General features: G+C 55.6%; 2 long non-coding RNA genes and 2 other non-coding genes across 5 annotated transcripts; 3 read left to right on the plus strand and 1 right to left on the minus strand.

Annotated features, from left to right (window-relative positions):
• Positions 1–3,310: 3,310 nt before the first annotated feature.
• LOC129147319 (uncharacterized) lies at positions 3,311–9,076 on the minus strand. 2 transcript variants are annotated; one of them, XR_008554682.1, is made up of 3 exons: positions 9,013–9,076; positions 6,449–6,481; positions 3,311–4,127 (listed from the first exon to the last, which is right to left on the minus strand). It is a non-coding gene; the product is annotated as an uncharacterized LOC129147319 (long non-coding RNA). The 2 variants fall into 2 exon arrangements; XR_008554681.1 differs by lacking the exon at positions 9,013–9,076 and adding an exon at positions 6,605–6,816.
• On the plus strand, positions 7,716–12,404 carry LOC114227617 (uncharacterized). The gene is made up of 6 exons (XR_008554680.1): positions 7,716–7,804; positions 8,518–8,596; positions 9,062–9,159; positions 10,624–10,684; positions 10,811–10,877; positions 12,002–12,404. It is a non-coding gene; the product is annotated as an uncharacterized LOC114227617 (long non-coding RNA).
• LOC114227635 (small nucleolar RNA R38) lies at positions 8,899–8,976 on the plus strand. The gene has a single exon (XR_003613719.1). It is a non-coding gene; the product is annotated as a small nucleolar RNA R38 (small nucleolar RNA).
• LOC114227636 (small nucleolar RNA R38) lies at positions 10,440–10,519 on the plus strand. The gene has a single exon (XR_003613720.1). It is a non-coding gene; the product is annotated as a small nucleolar RNA R38 (small nucleolar RNA).
• Positions 12,405–12,615: the final 211 nt, after the last annotated feature.

The following is a 12,615-nucleotide window of genomic DNA, read 5'->3' on the forward strand; positions in this document are numbered from 1 at the left end:
GGTCCGGGGCTGTGCGGTGGCTCGCACTCCCTGTGGCATTTGCCTCACCCTGCCCCTGGCTGCGCTGCTGAAAGGATCAGTAAGACAGCCAGTTGGCTCCGTGACATGCGTGCCTGCAGCTAGCCAGCAGCAGCCCCAGCCTGGCCCGTGCTTTCTGAAAGTGTGTACATGCGTGCGCGTGTTCCAAATGGGCAGTAGCGTGTGGGGAGGGGGAAGCATGACACTTGTTTTTGTCAGCCGGCTGACTGCTCAGGGCCTGGAGCCGCCTCGGCCCCCCGCTGCTCTGCCATTTCTCTCCTCGCAGTCCTGCCTGATCCCGAGCAGAGATAAAAGCAGATTTCCGCTCCTGCTCCCTGGGATCCAGGCGCAGACCCTGCAGGCAGCTGCTCCCCACCGGCTGCGAGAGCCGAGAGCTGTTCATCTTCCACAGCCCCCGCCCCCGCCCCCCTGCATGCCTCTCTCCCCATCCAGCTGCTGGGCCCACCCAGGCGGGAGATGGAGGGGTTCTCTGGACAGCAGCACCTCGAATCTGAAGGGGAGGAAGGGAAGGGGGAGCCCGAGGGGACCACGCTGAAGCCCTGGGGGAGGGGCTGCTGGGCCTGCAGGGAGCCTGGCGCTTCTGTTGGAGCCTCCAAAGTAGGGCAGGTGGAGGCTGGGGAGGAGTCACCCCGGGGCAGGCGCTCTGTGCTGGGACCACGTCAGGGGCCCGCTGCCCACTTGACAGGGGCCGCGGGTTCGAGCCACCTGTCTGGGCGCCTGTCAGCCTGTCTTCCTCCCGGGAGGCAGGGCCCTCCTGGTGACAGGGCTGTCAGGCTGAGGGCCAGAGGGCACGGTTCCCAGACTGTCTGGGCTCCCTGGCCGTCTTCACATCCTCTCTCTAATCCACGTGCCATGTCCCTGTCACTCCATCCTCGCCTCGCGCTCTGCCATTTCCGAGTGGCCTGTCTCCTTCCACTGGTCTGAGGAATTGGCAGGCCAAGGTCAGCGAGCTGTGCCGGGCTGGCTCCCAGCCCAGACACACAGCCAGGGACACCCCTTCGCGGCACTCAGGGCGGCTCAGGAGATGGTGGCTCCTCCAGGGACCCACTCCGGATGGAGGGAGGGACGGACAGGAAGGGGCTGGGGGCGGTGGGGGCCCTGGCCGCGGAGTGGGGGCGGGGGGGCAGGCCACGTGGGCGGGAGGGCGGGCTGTCCCCCGGGGGGAGGTGCAGGCTGCTGTGTGGGGAGCAGGTTGTTTACGCCTTCCCCCCACACCCAGCCCACGCTCCCTCTGATTCCTGGCCCCCCAGCCCGGGCTGTCGGCACAATGTGCCCGGAAAGCGGCTGCCCTGGGCCTCGGACTCCTCTGCACAAGGTGCCCGCTGTCTCCCGTCCCAGGGGTTGGTGTGAAGCCCACGGCCCGCCGGACACCATGTCCCCCAGCCAGAGTGCTCCTCCCCTCCCACTTCCGGGAAGAGCCACTGCTTGGAAAGGGAGCAGGAAAGCCCAGGGCTTGGATCAGGGCAGTGGGAGCCGGCTGAGGCGCGGGCGGGTCACTCCTGGTCCGGCTCCAAGAGCGGTTGTGCGGGTTCGAGAGGAGTGAAGCGCGGCATGCTGTGTTCCACGCGTGAGCTGGGGTGCTTGTTTGTGCGCTGTCAGCTGCTGAGCAACTCGTCACTTCAGAACAATCCTGGGCTCCCAACAGCCAGCCCCGCGCCCCCCGCCCCCCCTCCTGCCCGTTTTTCCACACACACAATAGCGGGGCGGTGGGGGGATCTGACACAAATGAGAGGACAGCAGAGGGAGCAAGTGCTGGGTGGGGGCCTAGGAAGCCCCGGGAGCCTCTGGAGCCCAGAACCCTGTCCCCACCTCCCGGGGGCCGGGCCTGGGCACCTCCCGCAGCTGGCTCGGCTTCCAGCAATGGGTCTCAGTCTCCGGGAAGACAGGGGGGGCTGTCCTGCCGCTTTCCGTCCTCCATCTGCATGCGCACCTCTCTGATGCTCATCTCTGCGGCCGGAGCCCAGGGGCGGGGGAGGCTGCTCCTGGCTGCCCCGAAATGCATTCGAGAAGCAGAGCCAGTGGCCGGGAGGCGTCTGGCAGGGACTGTGGCAGGGACTCAGGGCGGCTGCAGTCTCCCCGGGAGACAGGAACACGACCGGGGCGCTGAGGAGGCGGCGGGCGGGCGCAGCGCTGCTGTCCTGTCACCCCAGGGTGCAGATGCCACCTCGGGGAGTACCTGCCCCTCCCAAAGGCGTGCTTGTGTGGAAGTGGGCAGGATGGTCCTGGAGGAGGGGACGTAGCAGAGGCGCTGGCCCACCATGAGGTGGGCACGGCCTACCTGCGGCCGCTCTGGCGTGAGGGCAGGGTACCCCGCTGGCCCGCCCGCTCCCAGGGCCCCGCCGCTGGAGGAAAGTCATGCTGCTTTGGGAGCCTCGAAAGGAGAATGGCCGGGCGGCTTACACTGTGGTTCACATTAATGTAACGGTAATGATGCCACTGATGTGACTAATAATGGCTGACGTGCCTCAAACACTGATGAGCTGGGCACGGTGCCGAGGGCTTTATCAGAGCCTCGTCTTGTTTCTGAGGCAGGAACCGCTGTCTCCTCACCCACCCAGTAAGGACAGGGAGGGGCACAGTCTGCTCCAGGTCAGCCCGGCCAGGGGGAAGCCAGGACCTGCACCGGGCACCCTGATGCCGGAGCTTGTGCAGCTGTGGGGACACAAGGACCTGAGTCCAGAGCCGGGTGTGACCTGTCTACCGGGCACGGGGATGAGCGGTGGCCCCGCCCCGGTGACGCCTTTGCAGGTGGGAACCTATCACTCAAGGGCAGACCAGACTCGGCCATGAGGGACTGGTCCTCGCCTGCCAGGGAGGGGGCGAGGGAGCTGCCACTCCAGGCTCTGTCCTCAGGGAGGAAGCAGCGGCCGGGGGAGGACAGACAGTGAGGTCACACTCAGCCACTGCCGCCTGCTGCTCCCTCAGGAGTGGGAGAGGGAGCTGGAGGAGAAAGGGTTTGTTTTGGGTTCTGCAGGGGGAGGGCGCAGAGCGTGAGGACCAAGGAGGCAGCGTCAAGAGGGACCCTCGGACGTGAGCTGGAGACGAGTCCCTGTGCCCAGGGACCGCAGACCCGCTCTGTGGGACACGCATGCCCCCTGGTGGGGGTTCTACTAGAGGGCGGCTGAGAGCATTTAAGATTTGCTGAGGGGCTAGGACCCATGAGCCTGGGTAGAAATGGTCAGTCCCGTCTCTATGTGAACACACACACACACACACACACACACACACACACACACTTAATACCACAGGCAGGAGCCAGCTGACCTAAGCATTAAAAAAATATATTTCATTTCTTTAACAAGCAGATTAGGAGCCTCCAGTGCACATTGTGGGGAGTGTGTTGGGGAGCTGGGGGTGACCCAGTGCTGAAGAGGCAGTGCCTGCCCTCCAGTTAGTACAGCAGCGAGATCCCCACACAGGATGCCCAATTCTGCCTGTTCCGCAGCTCGCTGGTCATGGGACCCTGCCTTCTCTGGCCCTCAGTGTCCCCACCTGATAAGCATGTGCTGAGCCCAGCGGGGCTGTGCGGAGGACGTCAGGACTAATGACCGTCCTCGGGGAGACACCTGTCAGTAAAATGGAGGGAAGGGTGGGCCTCTGGGGCCCCACAGAGCCTCCCAATCCACAGAGACGACCGCGGGTCGCACCCGGAGGCGCTCACAAAGACTCGCCTACGCAACGAGCGTTTCGGAGCGCCGGTGTGCCAGTACTGTGGGTACAAGATGAATCCCGGCTCCTTCCAGACAAGCAGAACACGGGGCACAAGGTAAGGAACGCCGTCGCCCACGGGCAGCAGTCAGGAAGGTAACCCCAGGACCCTCAGAGCCTGCCTCCGTCCGACAGCGCGGCCCGTGGCTCGGGGAGGGAAGCCAGGCCGCCACAGCCTCGCCAAGGTGAGGAGGTCAGCATGGCGTTCCCAAGGACGTGCACACAGATGCCACGAAGGCGATTCAGCGGAGAAAGGGAAGTCCCCTCCGCAGACCACAGGAAGCACCGACCATAGAGGAAAAATGGATCCACTGGACTCGGTCACAGTTCTCGGAAAGACTGCGAGAAAATACCTGCCAAGCAAATAGCTGAGGAAGGACCTGTATCCAAAACATAGCGAGAAATGTTACAATTTAACACGAGTAAGACAGCCCATCAAAAGGGGGAGGGTTTCAATAGACACGTCACACAAAAAGTATACATACGGCCAATCAACACAGAAGGATGTTTGACATGGTAAGTCATCAGAGAAATGCAAATCAAAATCTGATTAAGTGGTTAAAATTAAAGACTGGCCGTAATAGGTGTTGGTGAGGGTGTGGGACAACTGTTAGTCTGCTTAAGAAACAAACCCACTTAGCAGCTTCCTGTGAAGTTATCCATGAGGAATGAAACCTCATGTTCACAAAAGGATTTATGCAAAAATGTTCACAGCAGCTTCCTTAATAACAGCTGCAAGCTGGAAGCCACCCAGATATGCATCAACAAGTGAGTAGATAAGAACTGTGGTATGTTCATATAATGGGATAACAGTCAGCAATAGAAAGGAAATGAACTACTGATGCAAGCCACAACGTGGATAATTGAGAGAAGCCAGACATAAAAGAATATGCACTGTACGAATCCATTTGTATGAAATTCTAGAACAGGCCAAACTAATGCATAGTGACAGAAAGCAGACCAGTGGTTGCCTGGATACGGAGACTGGCTGCAAAAATGGTACGAAGGTGCTCTTTGGAGTGACGACATGTCCTAAATGGTGACCGGGGTTGTGGTTACGTGGGTGTATACGTTTATTGGATTATTGAACTGTACATTGTAAACGGATGCAATGGTATGTAATAAAGATGACTTAAAGAGTTAAAAAGAAGCAACACAAGAATGAAGACCTGGTCCTTGTCTGGCTCACGGTCTAGTGGAAAAGTCAGACTTGGAAACAAATAATCATAAAAGAGTGAATATTTAAAGAAGTATGTTCAGCCCTAGCTGGTTTGGCTCTGTGGATAGAGCGTTGGCCTGTAGACTGAAGGGTGCCGGGTTCGATTCTGGTCAAGGGCAAATGCCCGGATTGCGGGCTCAGTCCCCAGTAGGGAGCCTGCAGGAGGCAGCCGATCGATGATTCTCTCTCCTCATTGATGTTTTTATCTTTCTCTCCCTTCCTCTCTGAAATCAACAAAACTATATTAAAAAAAGAAGTATGTTCAAATCACAAGAGTTCTGTTGCTTGCCCGAGTCGCATGTGCCAGGCCCGTGCTGGGTGCTTCCCAAGCACAATCCTAAAAGAGTCTTCTCTATGTGAGAGATGGAGGAAGAACAGCTGCCGGATGCCAAGTAGCAGTGCCTGCCGTGCCAGCGTCCCCGATGTAAGCAGCCAGCTGCTCGGGATGTGCCTACCCTCCTTCATGTTCTCACTAATAGAATGAAAGACCCCTCTCCAGGTTAAGAAATGAATGTATGCCAAAGACTCTGCTTTCTATTCCTGTGGGTTTCCGATACCATGTCTTTTTTTTTTAAATATATTTTGCTTTTTTACAGAGAGGAAGGGAGAGGGATAGAGAGTGAGAAACATCGATGAGAGAGAAACATCCATCAGCTGCCTCCTGCACGCCCCCTACTGGGGATGTGCCTGCAACCAAGGTACATGCCCTTGACCGGAATCGAACCTGGGACCCTTCAGTCCGCAGGCCGACGCTCTATCCACTGAGCCAAACCAGTTAGGGCGGGATACCATGTCTTAAACCCGGCCAGTGAAGGGAACTCAGTGAGCTGCCCACATGACCACAGCGGGCCACCTGACGAGGTTTCTCCTCTGCACTCAGAGAGGACTCCTGCCCTGTGATCTACTTGTCACTAAGCTGTGCGGCTCTTTCCATGTCAATAAACAGAGACCTTTACTAAGGAGAGTAATAGCTGGGTAATAATTCCACCAGACGTAAAACTCCCACGTCCAGATCTCACCAGCAACTGGGTGCCATGAAATCCCAGCAGCATGAACACTTGGTCTCAACAGCTCTGAGACCTTGCTTACATTCGGATGCATTCTTTTTTTCCCCTCAAAATATATTTTTATTGATTTCAGAGAGGAAGGGAGAGGGAGGTAGAAACATCAGCGATGAGAATCATTGATCGGCTGCCCCCTACTGGGGACTGATCCTGCAACCCAGGCACGTGCCCTTGCCTGGGAATGGAACTGTGATCTCTTGGTTTATCCTGAGGCTCAACCACTGAGCCACACCGGCCGGGCCGAGTTTCCTCTTTAAGTCTGAAATGAAAGGGGCTTAGTTTGCAGGGAGAGAGAACCCATTCTTCCTCCCAGTATGATACAAAATAATGTCTTCAAGGGTAAGACAGAGAAACGTAACAACCAATTTCACAAGATAGAAGTTATTGCTGAGTTAATGATTATTTGTTCAGTACTTACTGGGAGCAAAGGCAGCGGAATATCAAGTAGGCACTGTGAGGAAATTAAAAAAGAAAAAAAAAAGGTAATTAGAAAAGACTTCTCCTGCCTCAAAGGCCTCGTAATCAAATTAAGGGAGTTAAACGTACACAGATGCGAAAACTTGAAAACAAGCACCTGGGACGTATTACCGCACCGACGCATTATCATGCATCACGGTACACAGAATAACCCAGACGAAATACCCGCGGGGCAGAGCTGAAGAGCTGCGGAGGATGGGGAGAGAGCAATGCAGAAAGCGCTCCCTGGTCTTGCACATTTAACCCGATTTCCAGATCCGTGTGGATTCTGGCCCTGGCTCTAGTTGTTGTTTTGCCCTATTGTTTGCTTCAAAAATGAGGCCAGGCCAAAACCGGTTTGGCTCAGTGGATAGAGTGTCGGTCTGAGGACTGGAGGGTCCCGGGTTCGATTCCGGTCAAGGGCATGTGCATTGGTTTCGGGCACATCCCCCAGTGGGGGGTGTGCAGGAGGCGGCTGGTCGATGTCTCTCTCTCATCGATGTTTCTAGCTCTCTGTCCTTCTCCCTTCCTCTCTGTGAAAAATCAATAAAATATATTAAAAAAAAAAATGAGGCCAGGGTAGTTGCCTGGAAAATAACATTCAGAAGTACCAGTAGGTGTCACATTATTCTCTGTTCTTTTTCAAACTGTAATTATTTTTCCTTCTCGATATTGGCAGCGGGACCCATGGCACCCGGCTTCAGGGCAATTCAGAGCAGCCCGGGCCCTGGCTCTCGGGCGCCCCCTGCCGCCCGGGCCTCACCGCGCTCGCCCCAACTTTAAAAGCAGCTGAGCGGGGCGTGGGACAATTCTCTGGGATCCTTCCCTCCCCTTCACTAAAGCAACCAACCACCCCTGGTGACCCCTCCCCGCCCCGGCTGAAATCCACAGGACGATTTAGATGAGATCCAGCCGTGCCTCAGTTTCCTCACGGGTCCCCCTCGTGAGGCCCCCTCCAACCACCCCCAGCCCTCCCAGCCGCGGTAGCCAAAGCGACCGTCCATCTTCCTTTTCACCGGGCGGTAACTTCATAGATCAAGCCTCCCACCCCGGGCCCTCTACTGCCTCTGGTGGTGGCCACCATCTGCTCCAGGGTCGCGCCGAAAATGCGGCCACCCGCAGCGGCTGCTGGTTTAGACTACGTTTCCCATCAGCCCTTTCTCAACATCGCGATAATCCCAGCGAGACTGCCGAGAAGACTTGCGCGCAGGCGCGGCCCCGCCCTCTCCCCGAGGCCGGCCGCGTGGCTGGAAGTCATGGCTGCCTCTGTCCGGGCCCAGGTCGGCGCGCAGCCTCGGGCCTCAGGCCTTTGGCCATGGTAAGACTGCGGAAGCGGGAACACGGGGTCTTCTTTGGGCGCTAGCACACTTGGCCTCCCTTTTTCAGAGGCGAAATGGTGACGCCAGCCCTGGCTGGTTTGGCTCAGTGGATAGAGCGTCGGCCTGCGGACTAAAGGGTCCCAGGCTCAGTTCCAGCCAAGGGCACATGCCTGGGTTGCAGGCTCGAACCCCCCCCCCCCAGTGGGGGGCATGCAGGAAGCAGCCAATCAATGATTCTCTCTCATCATTGATGTTTCTCTATCCCTCTCCCTTCCTCCCTAAAATCAATTTTAAAAAAAAAATGGTGACGCCAAACCTCTCCTCCTCCTTACAGGGTGGTTGGGAGGATTAGCTAAGATATTGGATGAGAAAACGCTTTCCAAACGGCGCGAGGTTTTATGGTTGAAGGGAGAGAGGTCGAGTCCACTTTTGGCGGGAAGGGCCCCTCCGCGCAGCCACCTGTGGGCTGAGCTTGCAGCCCCCGCGGCCCTGAGGGGTCCCGGGTCCCCCCAGAGGCGGGCCGGCAGTGGCAGTTGTTAACTCACGTCGCGAGTGTTAACGCCTGAGCACCTGACTTCTCCCGGAGCGCCCTGAGAACCGCCCCCATCCGTTTCTACAGAATTCTGCATTTAGTAATCAGCGGGACTGGAGACTTTGGAAAGCCGCATCCTTACAAAGCACCTTACACGGTCACTTTTTTCCTTCCCCACAGGCCTGCCTTGAGCATCTGCAGAGACAGAAGCGGACTTGCAGGTTGAAGCTTAAAAGTAATGAATGGAGCCCCGGAATGAGTAAGGATGGCTGGGTGCGGGCAGGATCTGGGTGGGTCCCAGAAGGGAGGAAGCCGAGATGGTGTGAAGGCCTGTCACATACAGCGGTCTAATACTCCGCCTCGTACTTTCAGAATAAGGTCCATTCTGTGAACAAATGTTGGCACAAATCTAGAATCCGGAAGTGAGGGTTCTGTGCCAGTGTGATTGGGGGGCCGCTAGGTGTCGCTGTTTGAAACTTGGGTGGAAACCATTGGGTAGGGGGGTGAAAGGGAGCCTTGGATAGGAGTGGGCTGGCTGGGTTTAGAAGGGTTGGCTACAGCCTGAGCCGAGGATGATTTAACGTTATCCCTGTCTGAATGGCCTTCCTTGGTGAAGAGTTCTGACTTGCTGAGGCTCAGCTGTGTAAATGCCGGTCTTGAGAACAAACACCTTACCATTGTTTCTGGTAGGATGAGAAGTATGTTATCCACATTTCTCCTTCAGGTTCAAGGTGTGGGCTGTGGACTGAGAAAAGTCACGTGAAAACCATCATCTTCAGATGTTGAGTGTAAGGATCTTCGTGATGGAAATTTCTATAAATGGTGAGATTTTTAGCTCTTTCACGGACTTGTGTAGGTCATGGTCTCTCTGGAAGTTTCGGTTAGCTAGATGGCGGAGATGTGTGGGTCTTTCCGGATTGTTACTGCCCGGCTAAGGGAGGTAAGTAGTAAGGAACCCTTTGCTAGGCTCCTCGCCAAGCAGTCTCACACACAGTATTTGTTACAACTGCTGTGAGAATTAGATTAGACCAGTGGTTCTCAGCTGGGGGGCAGGCGGTGTGGCTGGGATCTGGTGGGGGCTGCTCAGTGGTCTACAAAGCACAGGACAAAAGAACTGTCCACCCAGAGTGTCACTAGAGCTGAGATTGTAACCCTATATCAGACCAACTTGAGTGATTTGAGCTCTAGTCTTGGCCAGGTACCAGGTAGCCACACAGAGCCTTATTCATTCATTTGTAAAACAGGGTCAAGTGCTTCTCGGACCTGTCTGTACGTCAGAACCACTTACGAAGTGTTACAATATACACATTCCTGGACCCCACCTCCAGCCACGGAGGAATAGATGATCGGATCTACTTTTAGCTCAGATTTTTATTACAGCAAGATTATATGACTGGCTATTTTTAACCAGCTCTCAGGGCAGATTCATAATCCTCTGTCTTAAAAAACAAAGCCACATGCCTGCTCTGCACAGAGATGAGTGAGACATGGCTTTTCGTTGCTTCTTGGCCTCAGGCACTGTTTGTGCTGATGAAAGGGGTAACTGCACTTGACTGAGATGAGAAAGACTAGACTATACACCCCCCTCCTGCCCCCGGACCCCCCCCTCCCCCCGCTCAGCTGTAAGACGCGTGGGGCTGAGGGAGACCCTGCCTTTCAAAGGGTAGGAACTGCCCTGGCCGGTCTGGCTCATTGGATAGAGTGCCGGCCCTCAGACCAAATGGTCTCGGGTTCGACTCCTGGCCATGGGCACGTACCTTGGTTGTAGGCTCGATCTCCGGCCCGGGGTGCATGCAGGAGGCAACCACTCAACCTGTCACTCACATCGATGTTTCTCTCCCCCGCTTCCTTCCACTCCAAAAATCAATGGAAGAAGGTCCTCAGGGGAGGATTATCAAAAAATAAAGGGCATGAACTGTCAGTGTGTCAGGTCTGGACACTGGGGACATCTAGCACTAGATAGGGTCAGTTTTTGCCCTTGAGGGGAAGTACCTTCTAATACAGTAGACATGGTTGAATGAGAGTTCACACGAGGGGAGAACAGCAGAGTTTGGTAAGAAAAAACTAGTTTGCATGTGCTGTGGGCTGGCAGAGTGGGGGAGCTGAGTCCATGATGATGTCGTTATCCCTGTCTGAAGGCAAAGAGGCCTTTCAGTGTGGAATGTGGATGTCTGAGACTCCGTTTCCCAAGTTCCTTATAGATAATTTAGGCCTGGTTTGAAAGTGAGTGACGAGAGATACCTGCGTATTCTTGAGCCGGTTTCTTTTGCAATTTCTCCTTGCCAGGCTAGTCCAACCTTGGTTTCGGACCCGAAACGGACCCTCCAGGAGAAGCCTCTAAGCCGCAGTAAGTAGCGCCTGGGCCTGGGCCTGGGCCTGGAGTGGGGTTTTTCTCACGTACGAAACAAGACTTTCCCACAGGCTTGTGGGGGGTTCGTTTTGCTTCCCTGCCTGGGACTTGGGGTTCTGTTAGGTGTCTGCAGTGTGAGGCACAGGACTGAGCGGCTTTGCCCGAAGCAAGAGAAAGGGTTCCTCCCGCTGTAAGTTTCCTGTGTCCGTCTTACCTGGCTTTGTCCCTGAGCAGCCCCCCAGCCTATGATGGTTCGTTATCCCTGTCTGAACCTCTCGACTGAGGGAGAACAGTCTGTTCTGAGGCTTGTGGGGGGTTGGCCCTGTGCTCCTAAAAGTGCAGGTTTTATAAGGGATCACATTGAATGGACCCCAAAGGAAACGGTACCCTGAGGCCCCAGGCCAGCGTGTCAGTGCTCTGCAGCTTGAAGACCAATGGCGTGGCTGCCGGCACACTCTAGGCCCCTGGATTAATGTCTGAGGGACGGCTGCTTGGAGATGGCAGGACTGGCCAGTGGCCAGGACTTGGCTTGGGCTCTTACTGTGGGATGAAAGAGTGCTTGCCACATCTCTCGAGAAAGCGGATGTGCTTTTTGAAATCTACGGGGAAGTCAAGTGTCTGCAGCTGTGCAGGGGGAATCCTGGGGCCCGCTGGCCTCTCGCCTTGGCGCCCGAGCCTGCCCAGCTGTTTGGTTTCCCGGTGCTTAACCCCGGAGTCTCCTAAGGTTGGCTCAGATCGCACCTGAAAGGCATGACTGGCATGTGGGCAAGAAGGTGTCAGTGGCTCTGGACATGGCTTAGTGCCAGGCTTGAAGTGGCACCGCTTGAAAGTGGGGTGTGTGGGGGCTCTATTCAAGGCCACCTGTTCGCTCGGGCACCACGGAAGCTGTATTTGGGGTGAGGTTTGGTGAGCCTGAAAACGCCCCAGCAGCTTACAGCTCAACCCACTGAAAGGGCGTGTCACTAAGTGGGTTCTGGAGCAGGTGAATGCAAATGTCCCCAGAGCTTCGTGGCTGGTCTTGACTGGCTACTTCCCAAACACTGCGACCCGTCCCCCCTGTCCGCCCCCCCCACACACACCCACACACACACACACACCTACTCCTGAAAACAAGCTGCCCGCTGTCTGGGGGCCTCACCAGCCGCACGGAACTATCTGACCGTACCCATCATGCCTTCAACACGCACACGGGCGTCCTGGGTTCGAATGCGTGCCTCTGGTTGCCTTTTTCCTAACCTGGTTGATTCTTTAAAGTTAGCCTCAGTTTGAGTCCCGCTGTTGGCTGTTGTGTCAAATGATTCTCTGGTTTTACAGGTGACCGCCCCGTTGTGCCGGCCGGATCCGCGCAGCCTCTGTTAATAGTAATGCCTGTCAAGTGTTCCCCCCAAAGGAGAATATTTCAGAGCCCTGCGGACTCCATCTTCGAAAATAGCCAAATAACCTGAGAGAAAATAGTTTATCCCATAAAGTCTTGGGCAATTAGTGAAATTGGGGTCTAACTGAGAACATTCGGGAACCGCAGCTTAGGGGATCTATTGCATTACTTGTGTATTGGCGGGGCTGCAGCAGCGGTAAAGGAAGGTAATTAACGTGCACTGAGTGTGCTCTTTTTCGGGAAGCAGCTGCTCCGCCTAGAAAAACATTTCTCAAAGTGGAATTCTTAAGTCAGTGTGTCTTGGGCTTAAATTTTGAAGCACAAATAAACATTTTCAAAGTACTAGCATTGTGGATTTCAGATTGAGACCCACGTAAGAACAGTATTTTGTGGCATTCCTTGGTAAATGAGTTTCACAGAATAATAATTGGGTTTAACTGTGCACAGGGTGCAATCAGATGTGTTGGAGTGTTTGTAAGTTTCCCACTAAATTGATTTTATGCCCCTTTAATGGGTTGCCAGAGGCCAGGTCCTGGGCCCTGGGGGAAGGGGT

The sequence above is a fragment of the Eptesicus fuscus genome, chromosome 20 (assembly GCF_027574615.1).
Source record: "Eptesicus fuscus isolate TK198812 chromosome 20, DD_ASM_mEF_20220401, whole genome shotgun sequence".
In the NCBI taxonomy this organism is placed as follows: Eukaryota; Metazoa; Chordata; class Mammalia; order Chiroptera; family Vespertilionidae; genus Eptesicus; species Eptesicus fuscus.